Source organism: Canis lupus, chromosome 3 (genome assembly GCF_011100685.1).
Source record: "Canis lupus familiaris isolate Mischka breed German Shepherd chromosome 3, alternate assembly UU_Cfam_GSD_1.0, whole genome shotgun sequence".
Classification (NCBI taxonomy): domain Eukaryota; kingdom Metazoa; phylum Chordata; class Mammalia; order Carnivora; family Canidae; genus Canis; species Canis lupus.
The window spans coordinates 32,693,367-32,718,435 of NC_049224.1; the positions used below are offsets into that span (position 1 = coordinate 32,693,367).

A 25,069-nucleotide genomic window follows, 5' to 3' on the forward strand; every position below is an offset into this window, starting at 1 on the left:
TAACTCTTTGAGGAACCTCTGCACAGTTTTCCAGAGTGGCTGCACCAGTTCACATTCCCACCAGCAGTGCAAGAGGGTCACCCTTTTTCCACATCCTTTCCAACATTTGTTGTTTCCTGTCTTGTTCATTTTTACTGTTCTCACTGGTGTGAGGTGGTATCTCATTGTGGTTTTAATTTGTATTTCCCTGATGGCAAGTGATACGGAGCATTTTCTCATATGCTTGTTGTCCACGTCTATGTCTTCCTCTGTGAGATTTCTGTTCATGTCTTTTGCCCATTTCATGATTGGATTGTTTGTTTCTTTGCTGTTGAGTTTAATAAGCTCTTTATAGATCTTGGATACTAACCGTTTATCTGATAGGTCATTTGCAAATATCTTCTCCCATTCTGTAGGTTGCCTTTTAGTTTGGTTGACTGTTTCTTTTGCTGTGCAGAAGCTTTTTATCTTGATGAAGTCCCAATAATTAATTTTTGCTTTTGTTTCCCTTGCCTTCATAGATGTATCTTGAAAGAAGTTGCGTGGCCAAGTTCAAAAAGGGTGTTGCCTGTGTTCTCCTCTAGGATTTTGATGGATTCTTGTCTCACATTTAGATCTTTCATCCATTTTGAGTTTATCTTTGTGTCTGGTGTAAGAGAATGGTCCAGTTTCATTCTTCTGCATGTGGCTGTCCAATTTTCCCAGCACCATTTCTTGAAGAGACTGTCCTTTCTCCAGTGGATAGTCTTTTCTGCTTTATCAAATATTAGTTGGCCATAGAGTTGAGGGGCCATTTCTGGGTTCTCTATTCTGTTCCATTGATCTGTCTGTTTTTGTGCCAGTACCACACTGTCTTGATGACCACAGCTTTGTAGTACAACCTTGAAATCTGGCATTGTGATGCCTCCGGCTCTGGTTTTCTTTCTCAGTATTCCCCTGGCTATTCGGGGTCTTTTCTGATTCCACACAAATCTTAAGATGATTTGTTCCAACTCTCTGAAGAAAGTCCATGGTATTGTGACAGGGATTGCATTAAATGCATAAATTTCCCTCGGTAGCATTGACAGTTTCGCAATATTTCTTCTTCCAACCCATGAGCATGGAATATTTGTCCATCTCTTTGTGTCTTCCTCAATTTCTTTCAGAAGTATTCTGTAGTTTTTGGGGTATAGATCCTTTATGTCTTTGGTTAGGTTTATTCTTAGGTATCTTATGTTTTTGGATGCAATTGCAAATGGGATTGACTCCTTAATTTCTCTTTCTTCAGTCCCATTGTTAGTGTATAGAAATGCCACTGATTTCTGGGCATTGATTTTATATCCTGCCACATGGCTGAATTGCTGTATGAGTTCTAGCAATCTTGGGGTAGAGTCTTTAGGGTTTTCTACGTACAGTATCATGTCATCTGCTAAGAGGGAGAGTTTGACTTCTTCTTTACCCATTTGAATGCCTTTTATTTCTTTTTGTTGCCTGATTGCTGAGGCTAGGATTTCTAGTACTGTGTTGAATAGCAGTGGTGAGAGTGGACATCCCCTTCATGTTCCTGATCTTAGGAGAAAGGCTCCCAGTGTTTCCCCATTGAGAATCATATTTGCTATGGGCTTTTAAGATGCTGAGGAATGTTCCCTCTGTCCCTACACTCTGAAGAATTTTGATCCAGAATGGATGCTGTATTTTGTCAAATGCTTTCTCTCCATCTATTGAGAGGATCATATGGTTCTTGTTTCTTCTCTTGTTGATGTGATCTGTCATGTTGATTGTTTTATGAGTATTGAACCAACCTTGCATCCTGGGGATAAATCCCACTTGGTCACGGTGAATAATCTTCTTAATGTACTATTAGATCCCATTGGCTAGTATCTTGTTGAGAATTTTTGCATCTGGGTTCATCAGGGATATTAGTCACAGCACCTTTTAAAGCATGGATCTTTTAGGATGTGTTATTGGTTTATTTAAACAAAATCACCTGTGAACTATTGTTGAATGACTTAGGTGTTAGATATGATTTCATCATGAAAATTATTTAAAATTCTCATATCTGCTTAAATGGCTATTACTTACCGTTTTCTCATTAGTCATTAACGTTGACATCCCAAGGTGTCTTAACATTTATTAATGTTGTTTTCTATGTAAAATTATATTCTCCTCTTAGCCTTAATAAAAAGGACAATCCACATATTTGCTGTAGGTAATGAAATCTGGAGAACGCAGATGCCTACAGAATTTCAGAAGTATTGGAATGAAGAGATAATTTCTTCTGAGGTTCTGGATAGCTCTAACTTTGGAGTTATATTGCTAGGAAGAATATATTGTGTCAAAACTTTCACTTGCTTTTCTGAAGTAATGCTGCAGTAGTGTTTCAGTTTCTTCAGGATCAATAACTTAAACAAGAATTTAAATAAATCCTGTGAGTTTAAGGCTGTGTCCATTTATTTCTAGGGCTTGTAATCATAAGAGGACCAGTTTTCTAAACGCTCATTTGTGGAAATTAGGTGTTCTATTGTTAGTGGGTGACACAGTTAATTGGAATAAAACTCAACAACTGAAAACATAACTGGCCTAGCTTTTCTTTCTATACCCTATCCATTTGATATTTTCTCAGGCCGGAGGTATCAGAATAGGATAGGCTATGTTGGGTATGCTTGGTAAAACATTGATCCTGGCATCTCAGAAGCTTACCACTAGAAAGGATTTTGTCTTGCTGGCACCATATGTTCATTTCTGGCCAGTGTGGGTGATTGGTGGACAAAGACACTAAGATTTTGTGATGCCACCATAGCAACACAGTTTCTAGGGTCACCTTGGCAAAGAAGACAGTAGGTAGTCCTTAAATGCCAGGGTCAAAAGGTACATCTCTTGTACTCACAGCTCATTGGCTAGGTCAATCTTATGTCTCTACCTAACTCCATGGGGATAGGGAACTTTCCTTGAGTTCCAGTAGGGAGAAGAGAGTCAAGTGTGAGGTGCTCTGGCAATCCATTCACATAGAACACAACTACTGTAGTTGTGCACCGTGTGGGCTATATGGCTTGAGGCAGCAGCCCAATTCCAGTGGATCAAAGGGAAAGCCGCACTCAGAGTAAAATGCTGCCCTCTTCAGGGATGGCCTAGAAATTCTATCATGTCATATCATATTCCGAGAATTTTACATCCCTGTTTAATGCAGATAATTGTTCCTTCATTGGCTTCTTAATCCAGTATTTTCTAGTGAGAGGCTGTGAGAGGTACTGGGGATACAGGGCATAAGGCACTGTCTCTGACAATGTGTAATGCCCTGCCAGCACTGCCCCACATTTCTGTTAATAAACTGGACTCCTTTAACAAAGCTAAAATGCAATAATACAGAGTAAGAATTCTCAAACTGCATTCAGAATTCTTCCCTAATGATTAATTGTTTTCATGTAAGAATTCATGCATTTTTCATGCTGGTCAGAATGGCTAAAATTAATGAGTCAGGAAATGATAGATGTTGGTGAGGATGTGGAGAAAGGGGGACCCTCTTACACTGTTGGTGGGAATGCAAACGTGCAGCCACTCTGGAAAACAGTGTGGAGGTTCCTCAAAACATTGAAAATAGAGCTACTCTACGACCCAGCAATTGCACTACTGGGTATTTACCCCAAAGATACAGATGTAGTGATCTGAAGGGACACCTGCATCTCAATGTTTATAGCAGCAATGTCCACAATAGCCAAACTGTGGAAAGAGTCCAGACGTCCATCAACATATGAATGGATAAATCAGATGTGGTATTACTACTCGAAAGAAAGAAAGAAAGAAAGAAAGAAAGAAAGAAAGAAAGAAAGAAAGAAAAAGAAAGAAAGAAATCTTGTCATATGCAATGATATGGATGGAACTAGAGGGTATTATGTTGAGCAAATGAGTCAATCGGAGAAAGTCAATTATCATATAATCTCACTCATGTGGAATTTATGAAACAAAACAGAGGATCCTAGGAGAAGGGAGAGAACAATAAAACAAGATGAAATCAGAGAGGGAGGCAAACCATAAGAGACTCTTAACTCTAGGGAACAAACTGACGGTTGCTGGAGGGGTAGTGGTGAGATGGGTTAAGTAGATGATGGACATTAAGAGGGGCACTTGATGTAATGAGCAGTGGATATTATATGAGACTAATCAATCACTGAGCTCTACCTCTGAAACTAATAACAAACTATATGTTAATTCACTGAATTTGAATTAAAAATAAAGTAAAAAAATGAAAAAAAGAATTCACTCATTTTAATCATTCACAGTTTTAATCCTACTCTAAATATCTAAGGGGCATAATGTTCACATTTTTAAAATCTCTGATTTTTAGGTTTTTTTTGCCTTTTTAGATCTTGCTGGTACTAGAAGTTCAATACAAAATGTTAGCAGAGTCTTGTTTTGAGTATCAAGTACTGCTTATTATAAACTATGCCAAAATCTCAATAACTTAAAAAAGTAGGTGTTAGAAAAATCATATGATTTTGAGCTCTAAAAAAATAAAAATAAAAACAGGTGACAAAAACATAAGATATGACTCCTTCTTGATGGCATTCTTTGAAGTTTGTCTTGAAGTTCTATTTTATGTCAGTTTTGACAGTCATGAATAGGAAGCTCCTCAGAGACTGCTTGATTTTCAACATCCTTCAAAGATGCTTAAAACCACAGATTAGCTCCAATGCTGAGTTAAGCTTTATTTGGCTCATCCATAGCCTCAAACAAAGAGTGTGGGTTTACCTCAGAGACCCTTATGAACCTTGATGTCCAACACTAATATAGCTGTCACCATAGTTGTCACAGCTGTTGTCATGACAATTGTATGTGGACCTTCTTTCTATGAGACCCTGTACAGTCACATGTCCAGTTCACTATTCCTGAGCCCATAAGGCTATCACAGAGACCCACAACCCACATGCATTGTGTTGATGGAGCTGTTCTTTCTGCCCATCCCAGGTGTTTATCATACCACTATTTTTGTCTGACAGTATGAGTGAGCTGTCATTCAGGACACAGCCTGGATACTTGGTATATAGTACAAGCATATATGAAGGACAAGGATTCTTCCTTTGTGTGTGTTTTCATTAGAGGCCTTATTATTTGGAAAAGCTTGCCACTCTCTGAGCAGAGTTACCCGTGGATTACTTGAAAATTTTAGTTGCCACCTTTTAACAGCATATTTGTAGGGATGAACCATCTTCTTTCCCCTATGCCTACCTCCTCCCTCAATTTTATCTTTTGGTTTTGAAGGTGGGATGGAATGAATACAGAACAAAATGACAGTTTTTCCATTTTTACTGAAGGGAAGCTGGGGTCAGTCTACCTTATCTAGTACACAGTGGATCTGGAGGCTGGCACTCAGGCTGGAGTGTAAGGCTCTGACACTTCTTTGCAGGGAGGTAGAAAATGTTGCTGAGATGGAAAAGTGATTTGGCCGTCACCCCAACCTCTTTCAGATCTTAGGTGACATACCTGTCTTGGCAAGTTGGTACTCCCTTCTCCTTGTTTCATGTGCTTCTAGAGCTGCATATTTGGTTTAAGAGGACCTAATTTTTGTAGAGTTCAGTGGCCTCTGTAAACTAGGAGTCTTTAAGTATCTTCATGAGAGCATAGTGTGTCATCAAAAACATTGCCATACAATTCAGCTTCTCAATTCTAAAGGTTCATAACTCCAATTACCTTAAAAATAGAAACTTCTCTTTCTTAAAAGGCTATATTGAGTGAAAAAGAAGTCATAGAGTGAAAATATATGTGCAAAACATATTTTTGTTACATTTGGAAATAACATCCAAAATATAAGAAGAAAGCTGCAAATTTTTAAGAGAATGATAGGACACCCAATAGAAAAATGGGCAGGAATCCTGAATAGACACTTCACTAAAGAGGATACTGAAATGACTAAAATTACCAAAAGCATATGAAAAGGTGCTTATCCTCATAATTCATCAATACCTGATTGAACTATCAGTTAAAGGTTGTCAGCATGGTTGCAGATAAACTGATGTTTGAAATTCACCCAACTACTTAATGTGTAATAGGATAATATACTTCCAGTGCCCTCAAGGCTATGACCTTACAGCCATTTTACATAGCACATCACTCCTTCTATAGAGTTGAACTTTTTCCTGAGACAAAAAGTAGCCACTTTGGTTGAGGCTTTACTTGTAATAGGCTTTTGTTTCCAGGTAACATGTCTGTGGAAGACTTAATTCTGAATAGAGATATAGATATTACTGGAAACTATTTTTTTGTATTATACTCTGCTTTATCAAAAAAGTAAAACATTAAAATTGTGCTACAGAAAAAAAATGTGATTTTAAACCACAAGATACCACTATATCCATACCTAAATGGCTAAAATCTTAGACTTATCAACCAACACTTGCCAATAACAAGTGTTGAGAGAATGTATAGCAACAGGAAGTATCTTATATTGCTGATAAGATTGCAGATTTGTACAAAGACTTTGGAAAATGATTCGGCAGCATTTACTGAGGTTTAGGACAATGCATACTATTGCCCAGAAAGTTTGTTCTTAGTTATATACGCAACAGAAATGTATACATATGCACACCAAAAAAATATCTGGAAGTGTTCATAGCACCTCTATTTATAATAGCCTCAAGCTGAAAGCAATTCACATATCTGTCAACCCTATAATAATAGATAAATAAATTGTGGGATAATCATACAGTGGAATACTATCATATATAAAAATAAATGTTTAACTGCAACTGCAACAATCACAGACATGTTGAGCAAAAGAAAAGTCTGATAGGAAAGAGTACATTCTAAATGACTCCATGTATAAAGAAATCATGAACAAGCAAATCTACTCTGTGGTGGGAGTGGAAGGGAAAGTGTAGGAATGGGAGGAAATCTAATTGGATTTTTGGAATGTTGATAATGTACTGTTTCTTGCTGTGAGAGGTTACATGGATATGTTTCTTTTGTAATTGAGCTATATGATATATTTAAAATCAATGAATATTTCTGTATATATGCTATGGTTCAATTAAAAACCTTATAAGATGGTTTAATAAATATATTCATTGTATCAATCAGAGTCCCACCAGAAAACAGATGGTCTACTCCAATTTGGTAATTTGTTTTTTTTTTTTTTTTTTTTTTTTTAATTTCTTTTTTTTATTTTTTTATTTATTTTTTTATTTATGATAGTCACAGAGAGAGAGAGAGAGGCAGAGACACAGGCAGAGGGAGAAGCAGGCTCCATGCACCGGGAGCCCGATGTGGGATTCGATCCTGGGTCTCCAGGATCGCGCCCTGGGCCAAAGGCAGGCGCCAAACCGCTGCGCCACCCAGGGATCCCCCAATTTGGTAATTTGAATAGGGATTAACTAGTGGGGCTTTTTACCAAGGTGTGAGCAAGGTAGAGGAATCCACAAAGGATAGGGAAGTGTTTGGGATGCCTGGGTGACTCTGTGGCTTCAACTCAGGGTGTGATCCCAGGGTCTGGGGATCAAGTCCCATATCAGTCTCCCAGCATGGAAACTGGTTCTCCTTCTGCCTATGTTTCTGCCTCTCTCTCTTTTTCTCTCTCTGTGTTTCTTATGAATAAATAAATAAAATCTTAAAAAAAAAAAAAAACACACAACAGAAAAAGGGGTAGGGAGGGGTTCCAGAGCCAGGATCTGTGAGTGTGTGTGTGTGTGTGTGTGTGTGTGTGTGAGAGAGAGAGAGAGAGAGAGAGACTGAGACAGAGAAACAGAGATGGAGACAGAGAGACAGATGGTGTGGGAAGAAAGGTAAGAAGAAAGAGAGAAAGGAAGAGAGGATGGAGCTTCCTAAGAACTAGAAGGATGTGATGACAAGGCTACCTTGAGAAAAGCTGTGAGACCTTTAGTGAAAGGATCCTGTAGGGAGGGATCCAAAGTAATGAATACCTGGAATCCTCTCTCACCCTGACTCTATTCCTACTGGGGCTCCCCTTTGGCAGAGACCAGTTGGAATCCTGGACATGAGAACTTTTTTGATGGGGTCCATACAAGTTAGCCTCTGGGACAGAGAGTTGGATCATGGACAAGAAAAGGCAACTCAGTAGGGTCTCCTGCAACTACATTCACCTGTCAGTATTGGTGGACAGTCTAAGGCAAAATGCTTAGAATTAGAATCACTCATGTTTCAATCACCTTCATTCTTTCCAATCTCAGCTCTTTTAAACTATTGACTTGATGTAATCATTGTGTTTGCTAAGCCTGATTGGAAGCCACATGGAAGCTTCCAGGTTTTGAAAAGAAGCCATTAGCTTCACTCTGAGCTTTGATGTCACAGCCAAAGACAAAATCTTGGGTGGTTCGCAGGCACTACCCTGAATTGAGTAGGGAGAGGGCAGATCTGGAGCCTAGTTACCCTAGCTGTAAGCATAGCTCTGATCCTCAATTGCTTGATGCATGTGGGTACCTGCTGTGCCTCACTATTCCTTATAAGGTTGCTGTGAGAACTGAATCACTTAATATGGACAGAGGTCTTAGAAACAGGGCCTGGTACACAATTGAATGTGATGTGAATGAACAGTTTAGGCTGATTGCTAAGCAGCTCAGGAAAATACAGGATAATGAAAAACAGTCTTGCTTTTGCTGGATTTTGAAGGAAAGCTAGAAAGAAGAAAACTTTTCTCATGAAAGGAAACATGTGCAGGCTATATAGTAATTGCTGGTAATCAGGTTCTTCCTCTTTTTGGTGCCAGGCAGTTGTCTTTTGCATGGCTAACAGAATGTAACCTATTGGTGACTCAGTTTACTGTAACTTTCTAATCCAACTCATCCTATGTTGCCTCTCCTGCCTGCTCGCCCAACTGTGAACTATGAGCTCCTAAGAGGAGGCATGGAGCTTGCATCCTGGAGACTCAATGCTTGGGTAAATGATAGGTTCAATAGTAAGTAAGGTCTAAAACCACTATTTATTTGTGATAAATAGTGGCCTATTTTATGGCCAATACACATTGAGGTACCTCGCCAAAGGGAAGGAGGCTGAGTGGCTTTTACTTTATCCAGTGCACATAGCCCTTTTGCGAGGTTCCTTGGTGTAAAGGACAAATATGAGGTATATAACTGTTGAGATACTCTCTGGATATGCATCCTATGTGGCTTAAGATATATGGGTTAGTTCATGTTAACTGTAGGTAATAGATTTATCAGAATTGCTTTTGATCAAAGGTCCTGAAAAAGGAACATGGACAATATGTTTTTTATAAAAGATTGAGAGGTTTCAGCTATAACAAAATTAAGTTACATTTCTGAGTATATAAAACAAACTATCGGGGGCAGCCTCGGTGGCGCAGTGGTTTGGCGCCGTCTGCAGCCTGGGGTGTGATCCTGGAGACCCTGGATCGAATCCCACATTGGGCTCCCTGCGTGGAGCCTGCTTCTCCCTCTGCCTGTGTCTCTGCCTCTCTCTCTCTCTGTGTGTGTGTCTATGAATAAATAAATAAAATCTTTAAAAAGAAAAACAAAAAAAAAACAAACAAACTATCTTTTGGAGAGAGGTTTCATAAGTGGAATTACCACATTTATTTTTAAGCAGAGAAAGCATTCCATCTAAAGACTGAGCAGATGAGATGAATCCAACTTGATGGAAAGAAATTCTCACAGAGTGGGGATTGAATCCTGGTTTTGCCCCAAGCAGGCTGTGTAGCCTGAAGAAAACCAATTAATCTTTGGAAGCCTCAGTTTTTTTACAGGGTAGGCTGTGAGGTGCCCAGCACACGCCCATGTCAGAGAGGCTGCTTAGAGAATTGTGGAAGCCCTATCCTACCTTCCTTTGAATCCTGTTGCCCAGGGCCTTTGGAATGTGAGGAAGGAGTGCCATTTAGCTTTTAGTTCTGCTCTGAAACTTGGCTCTGTTGGAGATTCAAATGAGAAAGTACAGAGCCACTTATCAAAGGTTTCATTTTAAGGAATGGTAAAACTCTTGGTGAGAAATTAATGCCCATTCAAAGAAGTAGTTGATAGAAGCTCCACAGGTTAAAGACAGCTTGGATAAATGTCGCTTTTTATTCTTATTCATCCTCAGTTGCGTGAACTTTTAATTTTTAGAAGAATCTTAATGGCACATTGTTAGTATTTATAATAGAATGCAAAACTGGAAATTGTGATGTCCCCATCAGCAGTCTTTCTTCCAGCACCCTATAAAAGAATCCACCACTTTTTCCCTTACTGCTTGCTGGCTGTCATTGAGGAGCCAGCGTGGAATGAGAACAGAATGGAGCATTTCTGATAGTGATCCATGGGAACTTTTAGTGTTAGAAGGTGCCCTTTTGACTCCTCAGTAATGGCACCAGGTATTACCAAGCAGGTAGGCTCAGGTGTAGGCAGTTTGATTAGTACTGCTGGCTGCAGACAATGTGATTAAAATTATGGAAGAAATTGAGATTTTGCAGGGACAAGGTGAAACTTCAATCGTAGGTTATTGCAGGGAATTTTTCTGATATGACAAAGCTTTATGAATATAGAATCTCTTCTGAAGTTGGATTGATGAGTGCTATGACAGGAGTTTGGGCTGGAAGAAAATTCAGACCTCTACAAACTGATAAGAGAAAATAGAACTGTAGAAAACATCCTGTTGGAGCTTCCATCTTCCTGTCCTGACTGAAATTTCTGCTAGGATCATGAACAATAACTTGTGTTTTTACTGACTCTTAGAAAATCTTATGGGCATGTGGCAGAGCAAGCAATGGGATGCTATTTCTGGCTTGTAGAAAAGCATTATCTAGGGAAGTGCAATTGGCAATTTTTTTTTTTAAACCGGGAATTTATTTTATTTTATTTTTCTTTCTTTTTTTTTAATTTATTTTTTATTGGTGTTCAATTTACTAACATACAGAATAGCCCCCAGTGCCCGTCACCCATTCACTCCCACCCCCCGCCCTTCTCCCCTTCCACCACCCCTAGTTCGTTTCCCAGAGTTAGCAGTCTTTACGTTCTGTCTCCCTTTCTGATATTTCCCACACATTTCTTCTCCCTTCCCTTCTATTCCCTTTCACTATTATTTATATTCCCCAAATGAATGAGAACATATAATGTTTGTCCTTCACCGACTGATTTACTTCACTCAGCATAATACCCTCCAGTTCCATCCACATTGAAGCAAATGGTGGGTATTTGTCATTTCTAATGGCTGAGTAATATTCCATTGTATACATAAACCACATCTTCTTTATCCATTCATCTTTCGATGGACACCGAGACTCCTTCCACAGTTTGGCTATTGTGGACATTGCTGCTATAAACATCGGGGTGTAGGTGTCCCGGCGTTTCATTGCATCTGTATCTTTGGGGTAAATCCCCAGCAGTACAATTGCTGGGTCGTAGGGCAGGTCTATTTTTAACTGTTTCATTATTTCATGATTTTCATGACTGAAAATCAGCCATCAGATATAATGAAACAGGTAAGCAATTCTTGTCTTTTAGTACTGTGGTAAGTGTCCTGGAAAATTTAGAAAACCGTAACAAAATCTAGTCAGGCAAACAAAGCTACATGCATGGAAAAATCAGGCTACTCTGGCTCCTTTGCTTAAACAACTTCAGTGACTTCTCTGTTTGCAGAATGAGGTCCCAACACCTTTGCATGCTATTTAAAGCCTTCTGATCTACCTAATGCACACTAAATGGCAATTCCCTACCCAACCAGACATTTTTACTCTTGTATATTTTTTATTGTGGTAAAAAATCTATCACATAAAATCTGCCATTTTATCCATTTTTAAGTACACAGTTCAGTGGTGTTAATTACATTCACAGTGTTGTATAATCATTACCATGATTTATTTCAAAAATTTTCTATCACCCTGAACAGAACATTTGTAACTATTTAATAATAATCTCTCATTCTTTTTCCCTATACTTCCAACCCCTGGTAATCTCTAATCTATCTTCCATCTCTATGAATTTGCCTATTCTAGATATTGCATATAAGTGGAATTACACAATATTTGTCCTTCTGTGCCTGGCTTATTTAAATTAGAGTAATGTTTTCATGATTCATCCATGTTATAGCATATATCAGAACTTCATTTCCTTTTTATGGCCGAATAATATTCCATTTTGTGTTTATGCCACAGTTTGTTTACCCAGTCATCTGCTGATGGATACTTGGGTTGTTTCTGCTTTTCTAGCTATTGTAAATAATTCTGCTGTCAACAGTGGTATCCAGGTATCTGTTTAGTTCCTAATTTCAGTTATTTTGGGTATTGGAATTGATAGGTCATATGGTAATTTCAGTCATTGATCAATTTGAAGTTAGTTTTTTATAAACAACGTGAGGTAAGGCTATATTCCTTGTCATATATGGTCCATGAAATTTGTCCATGAAAGCTGTTTCTTAGTGTGTTCAGCTAGTGTTTTGATAAAAATGTCCTTGAAAGCCAGGAGCTAAAAAAACAAAAAGAAGTAAACAAAAACAAACAGCACCTCCACACTTAGTCAGGATTGCACTAAGACTAGGCATCAGCCTGTGGTGATATCTTAGGGAATTCTCCACCCTTCTGTGAGCATGGATCTTTCTCTGGGCATGTATGTGGCTTTCTTTATTCCCCCAAATACATGGCTCCTTTTGAATGTCATAATTTTCCAGCTTTTGCTCCTTTGCCTCAGGTGGCCTATTGTGTGTTTCAACCATAATCTTTTCCTCAGGCCTTTGTGAATTATTAGTTTGGCTGGTATTTTTGAACAATGCCTGCCACTTTTCTGCCCTGAGTTCTAAATTAGGTGAAACAGAAATGAATGCTTTACATGAGTTCTTCAAGTAGCCTCCATTCAGATTAGAACAAAGACAGTAATTTATGAACAAGGTATGCCCTTTTCCCTCTGAACTCATACTGGGCTGCCTCCATGGCAAGACCATGGAATTGTGGATAGGGGATAGGGGATAGGGCAAGTAAAAATGCCACAAAGCTTTCCTACCATTCTGAAATTGTCTTTTTCTTGATTCAATTTTTTGGTTGCTATAAGCTTTTGTCTCTTTCTCTCTCTCTTTTTAAAGATTTTATTTATTTATTTATTCATGAGAGACACACATGGGGGGCGGGGGGGGGAAGGAGGGAGAGAGGGGTTGGGGGAAGAGGCAGAGACATAGGTAGAGGGAGAAGCAGGCTCCATGCAGGAAGCCTGATGTGGGACTCGATCCCGGGATTCCAGGATCACTCCCTGAGCCAAAGGCAGATGCTCAGCCTCTGAGCCACCCAGGCATCCCAGCTTTTGTCTCTTTCTTAGAGTTCTGAAAATTTGGTTTTAACAGTTTCTATTGATTTTTTTGTTTCAAATTTCTATTTAAATTCTAGTTAACATATAGTGTAATATTGGTTTCAGAAGTAGAATTTAGTGATTCATCACTTACATATAACACCTAGTGCTCATCCTGGTAAGTGCCTTCCTTAATACCCATCACCCATTTCTGTTGGATTTTTGATATAGGACCTAAGCTTGGAAATGCCCATCTACCAGTTTGTTGATGTCACTTTGATGTCTTTCTTCCTTCTTAATGTCCTGTCCTTGGATATACTTTACCTTTATCTTGCATGCCCTTTCCGTCTTTACTTGGAAAATTTATTCATCCTCTAAGATCTTGCCTATCACCTTTTTGTGTGTGAAATCTCCCAGTCACCACATTTTTCCTCTCTGTGGGGGCATCCTAATGCTTGTATGTTACTTACATCAAATACAACTGTTTGATTACTATGTGTGTTCTCTGCAGAATGATGAATCTCTTAAAATTCACTATGGTTTCTTGCCTACATTTCTTGCCATAACCTTTAAGCTCAGAGCCTGACACAGAGCAAGCATCCAAGAGTGACATATAAAAGAGCTCAGGGTAAGAAGGCTTCCAGAGAAGACCATATGAAGAGGAGTTTTCTCTAACACTATGTGAAAACTGATCTTGCAAGAGTAGAGAAGACAGATATAAGGAAGGATAATATGTACAAGGTACTACAAGAGATAGTTTGGGTATATCTTCAAATTCCAGAGGTCACATGCAGTAACTGTTGTTTTCCAGAAAATTATCTATACTTAAGCCCACGAAGGTAGGATAAGGGTAATAGAAAGAATTGGAATCAATCAGCATATATAAACTTTTAAAAAGTTTTTTATTTAAAAACTTTGTTAACATACTAATAATTTAGTATGTTGATAATTTCAGGCATACAAAATAGTGATTCAACACTTCCATATAATACCCAGTACTCATCACAAGTGCACTCCTTAATTCCTATCGCCCATTTAACCTATTCCACCACTGCCCTCCTTTCCTGTAACCACCATATAGGTTTTCTATACAGTTTAGAGTCTGTTTCTTGGTTTGCCTCTCTCTTTTGTATATCTTTGCTTGTTTTGTTTCTTAAATTCCACATATGAATGAAATCATATGATATTTGTCTTTTTCTGACTGACTGATTTTGCATAGTATAGTACATTCTAGCTCTAGGCATGTCACAGCAAATGACAAGATTTCATTCTTCTTGAGGACTAATATTCCATTATATATATAATATATATATAATATGATATATTTGATATGTATATATCAACTTCTTTGTCCATTAATCTGTAGAAGGACATCTTGGCTCTTTCCACGGTGTGGCTATTGTGGACATTGCTGCTATGAACATTGGTGTATAGATGCCCCTTCCTTTCACTACATCTGTATCTTTGGGGTACATACCCAGTAGTGTAGTTGCTGGATCATAGGGTAGCTCTATTTTTAACTTTTTGAGGAGCTTCCATACTGTTTTCCAGAGTGGCCCCTCCAGTTTGCATTCCCAACAATCTAAGATTCCCCTTTCTCCAAATCCTTGTCAACATCTATTGTTTCCTGAGTTGTTCAGCCATTTTTTTAAAAGATTTATTTACTTATTTTTATTTATGATAGACAGAGAGAGAGAGAGAGAGAGAGAGGCAGAGACACAGGAGGAGGGAGAAGCAGGCTCCATGCCGGGAGCCCTACGCGGGACTCGATCTCAGGACTCCGGGATTGCGCCCCGGGCCAAAGGCAGGCGCCAAACCGCTAAGCCACCCAGGGATCCCCTGTTCAGCCATTTTTGACTGGCATGAAGTGGGACTTTTTTTTTTTTTTTGAAATGGGACTTTATTGTGATTTTGATTTATATTTCCCTGATGCCAAGTGATATGGAGCCTTTTTTTCATGTGTCTTTGGCTATTTGTATGTCTTCCTGGAGAAATGTCTGTTCATGTCTGCTGCATGTTTCTTGACTGGGTTTTTTGCTGTTTTAGTTACTGAGTTTGGGAAGTTCTATATAGATCTTGGACACTAGCCCTTTATCTGATATGTCATTTGCAAATATCTTCTCCCATTCTGTAGCTTGTCTTTTGTTGACTGTTTCTTTTGCTGTGCAGAAGCTTTTTATCTTGATGAAGTCCCAATAGCTCATTTTTGCCTTTGTTTCCCTTGCCTTTGGAGATGTGTCTAGCAAGAAGTTGCTGTGGCCAAGGTCAAAGAGGTTGTTGCCTTTGTTCTCCTCTAGAATTTTGATGGAATCTTGTCTCATACTTAGGTCTTTCATTCATTTTGAGTTCATTTTTGTGTATGGTGTGAAGAAATGATCTGGTTTCATTCTTCTGCATGTGGCTCTCCAATTTTTACAGCAACGTTTATTGAAAAGATTGTGTTTTTTTCCATTGGATATTCTTTCCTGCTTTGTTGATTAATTGACCAGAGTTGAGGGTTCATTTCTGGGTTCTCTATTCTGTTCCATAATCTCTGTGTCTGTTTTTGTGCCAGTACATTCTGTCTCTTTGATTATAGCTTTGTAACAGAGCTTGAAGTCAGGCATTGTGATGCCATCAGCTTTGGTGTTTTTTTTTTTTTTTCAATATTCCTTGGGTTATTCAGGGTCTTTCTGGTTCCATACAAATATTAGCATTATTTGTTTCAACTCTGTGAAAACTGTCCATGGTATTTTGATAGGGATAGCATTGAACATGTAAATTGCCATGGGTAGCATAGACATTTTCACAATATTTATTCTTCCAATCCGTGAGCAGGGACTGTTTTTCCATTTCTTTGTGCCTCAATTTATTTCAGAAGTGTTCCATAGTTTTTAGAGCACAGATCCTTTTCCTCTTTGGTTAGGTTTATTCCTATGTATTTTCTGGGTTTTGGTGCAATTGTAAATGGAATCAATTCCTTGATATATCTTTCTTCAGTTTCATTGTTAGTATATAGAAATGCAACTGATTTCTGTGCATTGATTTTGTATCCTGCCATGTTGATGAATTGTATGGTTTCTAGCAATCTTGAGTGGAGACTTTTGAGTTTTCCACACAAAGTATCATGTAATCTGTGAAGAGTGAGAGTTTGACTTCTTCTTTGCCAGCTTGAATGCATTTTGTTTCTTTTTGTTCTGATTGCTGAGGCTAGGATTTCTAGTACTCACAACAGTGGTGAGAGGGGGCATCCCTGTCATGTTCCTATTCTTAGGGGGAAAGCTCTTGGATTTTTCCCCATTGAGAATTGTATTTGCTGTGGGCTTTTCATAAATGACTTTTATGATACTGAGGTATGTTCCCTCTATCCCTACACTGTGAAGAGTGCTAATCAAGAAAGGATGCTGCATTTTGTCAAATGATTTTTCTGCATCTGTTGAGTGGATCATATGATTCTTGTCTTCTTTTATTAATGTGGTCTATCATGTTGATAGATTTGTGGATGTTGAACCATCCTTGCATTCCAGGGATAAATCCCACTTTGTTGTGGTAAATAATCCTTTTAATGTACTTTGGATCCTATTGGTTGGTATCTTAGTGAGAATTTTGGCCTCCATGTTCATCAGGGACATTGATCTATAATTCTCCTTGTTGGTGGGGTCTTTGGCTTAGGAATCAAGGTAATGATAACTCATAGAAAGAATTTGGAAGTTTTCCTTCCATTTCAGTTTTTTGAAACAGCTTCAGAAAATAGATAAATTTTAATTCTCCTATAAATGTTTGGTAGAATCCTCCTGGGAAGCCATCTGGCCCTGGACTCTTGTGTTTTTTTTTTGATGATTGCTTCAATTTCCTTGCTGAATAAGGGTCTGTTCAGATTTTCGCTTTCTTCCTTTTTTAGTTTTGGTAGATTATAGATTTCTAGGAATGCATCCATTTCTTCCAGGTTGCCTAATTTGTTGGCATATATTTGCTCATAATATATTCTTAAAAAAAATCATGATTTTTAGGGAAGTTCTCAGCTATGATTTGCTCAAATATACCTTCTGCACCCTCTCTCCCCTGCTGCATCCTCAGGAATTCCAATAATTTGGATGCTTCCCCCCCCCCCCCCATAGCATCACTTGGAGCCTTTCCTCATGGGCTGTTAGTTGTTATTCTCTTTTCCTCAGCTTCCTTCTTTTCATCAACTTGTCTTCTAGGTCACTTATTCTCTCTTCTGTCTCATTTACCCTAGCTGTTAGAGCATCCAGTTTAGGCTGCATCTCAGAGTATTATTCATTTTAGCCTGATTAGGTCTTATTTCTGCACTATGAGATTTTCTAGAGTCTTATGCTTTTATCAAGCCCAATTAGTAACGTTATAATTGTTATTCTGAATTCCATCTCTTTCATTTTACTTAAATGCATATCCATTCGATCTGTGGCAGAGAGCATTACCTCTGGTTCTTCCTTTTGTTGTGAATTCCTCCTTTTAGTCATTTTGTCCAGTGAAGAATGGCTGTACAAGTGAACAGAATAAAAAATATCAACCATGACCCGAGTAGAAATTCAAGGTGGTCAGGAACTAGAAGAAAAAAGAAAAAAAGACAAAGAAAAACAAAAACAAAACAAAAGAAAAAAAGAAAACAAGGGAGAAAAAGAAGAGGGGAGAGAGAGAATACAATCTCATCAAGTGGACAATACAGGGTTATCCACTTGGTCCTGAGTGTATTTAGGTCTATGTGTTAGAGGACACTAAATTCCAAAATTATAAAGACAGCAAAACTTATATATATATAGTACATATACAAAAATTAAAATTGAGTATAGTGAAAGGAATCCAAATTGAAGAATATATCTATAGCATGTAAATATGAAAGTTTAGAAAAAGACAAAAAGAGTTGATAAAAAGATACTAATTGAAATGAGAAAAAAGAAAATAAATGGGGAACTTTAAACTGAAAGATAAATCAAAAGGAAGAAACCCTCCAATTTTATTTACTGTTTTACCCTAGCAGTGGAGTTTTCCAGCGCTGCTTGGTTAGTAAACTTGCTGTTTACCTGTTCTTCTAGCTGGTCTTCTCAGGGAGGGGCCTGTGGTGCTGATTCTCAGTGCCTGTGCAGGGGTGGAGTTGCACCACCCCTTGCTAGGGGGCCGGGTTCAGTGGGAGCTGTTTGTTCCCTAGAGGCTTTCCATGTGTCTGTAGCGGGGAAAAATAAAAATGGCCACTCCCCAGAGCTGAGAGATCCTGGTGTGTGCCAAACTGTGCAGACTCTATGGTACCTATCCCCTCAGGTCCTCCCCAGGGGAAGGTGGAAGGACACTGATTTGTGTAGTTTGCAGGCCTCTCGGAGACAGAGCTTTCATCTGCTGTGTGCACATCTGCTCTTTACTCCTGGAGGAAGGAGAGGGTCACTCTGTTTATGTTGGTTGCAGGGCCCCGTCATGAAGAGCATTCACCATTGGAGTGTGCACCTGCTCCATCTCTCCTGGAGGAATGTGGAGGGTTACTACATTCCAGTCCTTTGCAGGGATCTAACAAGGAGAGCAGTCACCCCAGCTGGCTGCACTTTGAAGTTTATGGCAAAGGAAGCTGAGAATCTCCCTTCCTAGGCTTACTGACCTAAAACTATTTCCCCTTTCCAATGCTTGGGAACTCTGTGGGCTCAGGCACCCTGTTCTTTCTGTGCCTCCAGGAATATTCAGAACCCCACTGTCCCACCTGTGATTCTACCCCACTTCACCACTGAGTACCTTTCAGGCAGGGAAATATCTCACAGAAGCAGATTTCTAAAGGTCCAGGTTTTGAGCTGCATGGCTGTATCACTTTCTGGTAGCCAGCCTCCAGGAGAGGCTCCCTCCCCCCACTGTTTACCTTATGATATATCTCCTCTATTTCTCTTCTCTGCCCTCCTATCTTGCAAAAAGTGGTCACTTTTCTACTTGTAAAGTTCCAGCCATTCTTTCCTTACATTTCAGGTTGAATTCATAGGTGTTCAGAATGATTTGATAGTATCTAGCTAATTTAAGGGGACCAGATGAAATTAGGACCCCTATTCCACCATCTTGCCTCCTCCTCCCTTCTGCCCATTTTTAAATTGGATTATTTAGTTTTTGGGTGTTGAGTTTTATAAATTCTTTATATAGTTTGGTTACTAACCCTCTATCAGATATAGCATTTGCAAATATCTTCTCCCATTCCATAGTTTGCCTTTTAGTTTTGTTGATTGTTTTCTGAACTGTACAGAAGCTTTTTATTTTGAAGTCCCAATAGTTTCTTTTTTACTTTTGTTTCCCTTGCCTCAGAAGATATATCTAATAAGAAGTTGCAATGACCAATGTCAAAGAATTTACTGCCTGTGTTCTTCTCTTGGATTTTGATGGTTTCAGGTCTCACATTTAGGATTTTCATCCATTTTTGTATATGGTGTAAGAAAGAGGCCCAGTTTCATTTGTTTGCCAGTTGCTACCCAGTTTTCCTAACACCATTGGTTGAAGAGACTTTTTTCCGTTGGATATTCTTTCCTGCCTTGAAGGTTAAATGACCATATAGTTATTGGTTTGTTTCTGGGTTTTCTGTTCTATTCTGTTCATCTATGTGTCTACTTTTGTGAAACATATTGTGTTTATTATCACAGGTTTGTAATATAACTCGAAATCCAGAATTGTGATGCCTCCAGCTTTGCTTTTCTTTTTCAAGATTGGCTATTTTGGGTCTTTTATGTTTCCACAAAAATTTGAGGATTGTTTGTTCTAGCTCTGTGGAAAATGCTCTTGGTGTTTTTTTTTTTTTTAGATTTATTTATTTATTTATTTATTTATTTATTTATTTATGATAGACACAGAGAGAGAGAGAGAGGCAGAGACACAGGAGGAGGGAGAAGCAGGCTCCACGCCGGGAGCCCGATGCAGGACTTGATCCTGGGACTCTAGGATCGCGCCCTGAGCCAACGGCAGGCACCAAACTGCTGAGCCACCCAGGGATCCCCGCTCTTGGTGTTTTGATAGGGATTGCATTGAATCTGTAAATTGCTTTGGTATAGTATAGACATTTTAACAGTGTTTGTTCTTCCAATCCATGAGCATGGAATACCTTTCCATTTCTTTGTATCATCTTCAATTTCTTTTTTAAAAAATATTTTATTTATTTATTTATTTATTTATTTATTTATTTATTTATTTATTTAAGAGATAGCACAAGCAGGGGGAGGGGCAGAGGGAGAAGGAGAAAAAGAAACAGGCTTTACTAGGGCTTGATCCCAGCACCCTGAGACCATGACTTGAGCTGACGGTAGCCACTTACCTGACTGGGCCATCCAAATGTCTCTTTAATTTCTAAGTGTTTTATAGTTTTCAGAGTATAGGTCTTTCACCTCTTTAGTTAGGTGTATTACTATTATCTTATGGTTTTTAGTGCAATTGTAAATGGGATTGATTCCTTAATTTCTCTTTCTCTGCTTCATTATTGTTGTGAAGAAATCAACAGATCTCTGTACATTGATTTTTGTATCTTGTGAGTTTACTGAATTTGTATATCAGTTCTAGCTAGTTTTTAGAGTCTTTTGAGTTTTTTTACATAGAGTATCATGTCACCTGCAAATAGTGAAAATTTTACTTCTTTCTTGCTGATTTGGATACCTTTTATTTCTCTTATTGTCTGATTGCTGTGGCTAGGACTGCCAGTACTATGTTCAATAACAATGGTGAGAATGGACATCCTGTCTTGTTCCTGATTGTAGAGGAAAAGTTTTCAGTTTGCCCCCACTGAGGATGATCTTAGCTGTTTTTTTTGTAGAAGGTCTTTATTATGTTGAAGTATGTTCCCTTTAAATCTGCTTTGTTGAGGTTTTTTTTTTTAATCATTAGTCGATGTTGTACTCTGTCAAGTGCTTTTTCTGCATCTATTGAAATGATTATATGATTCTTATCATTTCTTTAATTGATGTGAAATATCACACTGATTGATTTGTGAATATTGAACCATGCTTGAAACCCAGGAATAAATCCCATTTTATCATGATGAATGATTTTTTTTTAATGTAATGTTGGATTCGGTTTGCTGATATTTTGAGAATTTTTGCATCCATGTTCATCATGAATATTGGTGTATTACTCCCTTTTTTAGTGGAGTCTTTATCTGGTTCAGTTTCTGGGTAATGCTGACCTCATAGAATGAGTTGGAAGTTTTCCTTCCTTTTCTGTTTTTTGGGGAATGGTTTGAGAAGAATAGGTATTAATTCTTCTTTAAGTGTTTGATATAATTCACCTGTGAAGCCATCTGGCCCTGGATTTTTGTTTGTTGGAAGTTTTTTGATTACTGATTCAATATCTTTGTTTATGTTTTCTATTTCTTCCTGTTTCACTTTTGGTAGCTTATATTCTTCTAGAAATTTATCCATTGATTTTGTTGGGTTTCTTTGTGCCTCCCTGATCTGGTTATGTTTTCCTTCCCCAGATTAGGGGAGTTTTTAGTTATTATTTCTTCAAGTAAATTTTCTTTCCTGCTTCTCTCTCTCTTCTTCTTCTGGGACTCCTAAAATATGAATGTTATTACATTCACAGAGTCTATTCTCATTTTATGTAATTCTTTTTTTCTGTCTTTTGTTCAGCTTGATTATTTTCATTACTCTGTCTTCTAGGTCATTAATTTATTCTTCTGCCTCTTCCAGCCTACTATTTATTTTATCAAGTATGTTTCGAATCTCATTTATTGCACTCTTCATCTCTGACACTTTTATCTCTGTGTTGAGTCTCACTGATGTCTTCCACTCTTTTCTCAAGTTCATTGAGTATCCTTATGGTCATTGCTCCACCAGAGATGTTACTTATATCTGTTTTGCTTAGATCTCTGGCCATGGCCTTGTCCTGTTCTTTCATTTGGGACAAATATCTCTATCTTCTCATTTTCTCTAAATCTCTGTGCCTGTTTCTATGTGTTATAGAACTCAGATGTGTCCTTTGTTCTTGAAGGTAGTGGCCTTATGAAGAAGATATCCAGGATTGCTCTACCTTGTAATGTCCCTTGTTCCCCAGGGCCTGGTGTTCACTAAGCATGTCCAATGTGTGCTGTGTACACTCTGCTTTTGTGTCCTTGCCACTTTATCCTCCAGGCTAGTCATTTTCAGAGGTTCTTCTTGTCTTTTGTGGCAGTGTTTGGTCCCTGAGCTGAATATGGCATATTTTAACTAGTTGTATTTTGGTCTGCTTGTGAAATGAGACCTCTTAACCACTGCTGCTGGAACCATGGCCGTGCAAAACTCCCAGGTCAGGAGACATGGTGTATGCAGAGGTTTGTGTTTGTCTTCTGGGGGCAGGGGACCACAGGTGCTGGGACTGAGGCAAGCATGACTGTGGTGGTTTCACTAGAGCACTTTTGGGAGGCATAGCTTGGTGTAACCAAGTGAGGTAGTGAGTGTATGTGGCTCTGTGCTAATGTTGAGGGGTGGGGAAGGAAAATGATGCATACCAGTTCCTTTGCTCCCAAGGGGGTATCTTTCCATGAGCACTGCCTCTTTTGGACATGCTCTGAGATGAGTAAATAACCTCCCCTACTCTGTGCCCCAGGCACTCTTCAGATAGTCTTTTCAATGCTGTATGTTGGCAGGATGTTTGCCTCGCCTTCTTTCCAAGGGTGGCCCCAATACCCTCCAGGCTCAATCCCAGCCAAGTCTACTGAACTTTAAAATTTCAAGCTTTAAGTCCTGCTGGCTGCAAGAACTCACAAAATTCAGGCCCCCTCTCTTTCAAGCCAATTGCTATGGGGATTCCTCTTCCTAGTGTGGGTTCTCCCATGTGGTTGTCTGTCTCTTGCCCTTCTCCATGACTGTGGCTGCCTCCCCACCTCATTGACCACGATCTGTTTCTCTCCCAAGCCTGTCTCTGTATTTCCTACCTCGTCTATGTGACCTCTTCTCTATCTTTAGTTTTGGAGTTTGTTCTGACAGTCTTCAGGTCGATTTTGGGGGTATTTAGGATGATTTGATAGTTATCTAGTTGTATTCATGGAATGAGATGAGTCTAGGGTCCTCCTACTTTGCTGCAATCTTCCCATCACCAGTTTCTCCCCGGGCAATCTTTGATCTGTTTTCTGTTACTATAGATCAGGTTTGGCAAACTGTTTTGAAAAGGGCCAGAGATAGTATTTGAAGCAATGTAAGGCCATATACAAATACTGCTGCAAATACTGAATGCTGCTGTGGTAGTGCTAAAACAGTCATAGAAAAAATATACAAAAATCACTGTGGATACATTCCAATAAAAATTTATTTATAAAAACAGACAGTGGGGAGGTGGGGCAAGATGGTGGAAGAGTAGGATTTCCCAAGTCACCCGTCCCCACCAACTTACCTAGAAAACTTTCAAATCATCCTGAAAACCTATGAATTTGGCCTGAGATTTAAAGAGAGAACAGCTGGAATGCTACAGAGAGAAGAGTTCGCACTTCTATCAAGGTAGGAAGACAGAAAAAATAATAATAAATAAATAAAAATGCATCCAAGGGGGAGGTGCCCCTGCAAGAACCAGGCTAAGGCCCACGGCGAGTGCCCCCCAGGACAAGAAAGCCCAGGCTCGGAGATGCAGGAGCTTTACCAACCTTCCCAGAGAGAAAGGCCCTAGCCGGGAGCTCAGGCAGGACCCCAGGAGGGGCAGAGGAGCCCTCAGGATCCCAGGGGGCACTAAGAGAGGAACTGTGCCCTGGGGGAGAGTGTGCCACACAGCCAGAAAGGGCTGGAGCGCATGCCCGGCAAGGCCCGGGAAGAGCCCAAGCGTCGGCTGTGGTAGTTACTGCTGGAGCTGACTCCAGGGCTGGAGAGCTGGCTGCTGCCACCACTGTTGTTGTTCCTCATTGTGTCACCTTGTGCCTGGGGCTGAGAAGGGCTGCCAGGGAGCAGGAGCCTCACAGGATAAACAGCTCCCACTGAGCTGTACACCTGGCAGGGGGCTGGGCAGCAACGCCAGGTGTACACACCTGAGAATCAGCACAGCAGGCCCCTGCCCCAGAAGACCAGCTGAAGGGACAGGAGAAGAGCAAGTTCTTCACCAAGCAGCACTAGAAAGTTCCAGGGAAAGTTGAGGAATTTACAGTATATAGAATCAGAGGATACTGATGGCTCTAGAAAAAAAAAAGCACAAAAGATTCAAGATACTTCATGACTCCATAATTTAGATCTAATCAGGCCAAAATTAAAAATCAATTAAATGAGAAGCAATCCAAACTGGAGGTCCTAATGATGAGGGTTAATGAGGTAGAAGAACGAGTGAGTGACATAGAAGACAAGTTGACGGCAAGGAAGGAAGCTCAGGAAAAAAGAGAAAGACAATTAAAAGATCATGAGGATAGGTTAAGGGAAATAAACGACAGCCTCAATAGGAAAAATGTACGTTTAATTGGGTTTCCTGAGGGCGCCAAGAGGAACAGAGGACCAGAAAGCATATTTGAACAAATCATAGCTGAGAACTTCCCTAATTTGGGGAGGGAAACAGCCATTCAGATCCACGAGATAGAGAGGTCCCCAGCTAAAATCAATAAAAACCATTCAACACCTCAACATTTAATAGCGAAACTTGCAAATTCCAAAGATAAAGAAAAGATCCTTAAAGCAGCAAGAGACAAGGGATCCCTAACCTTTATTGGGAGAAGTATTAGGTTAACAGCATACTTCTCTACAGACCTGGCAGGCCAGAAAGGGCTGGCAGGATATATTCAGGGTCCTAAATGAGAAGAACCTACAGCCAAGAATACTTTATCCAGCAAGGCTCTCATTCAGAATAGGAGAGATAAAGAGCTTCCAAGATAGGCAAAAACTGAAAGAATATGTGACCACCAAACTAGCTGTGCAAGAAATATTAAAGGGGACTCTGTAAAAGAAAGAGGAAGTCCAAGGAAACAATCCACAAAAACAGGGACTGAATAGATATCATGATGACACTAAATTCATATCTCT

At 39.3% G+C, this 25,069-nt stretch overlaps 1 protein-coding gene across 2 annotated transcripts in view; it reads left to right on the top strand.

The window, feature by feature from the left end:
* The window catches only part of OCA2 (OCA2 melanosomal transmembrane protein), a 433,117-nt gene that overhangs the window by 178,053 nt on the left and 229,995 nt on the right, over positions 1 to 25,069 (top strand). The window lies entirely within an intron of this gene.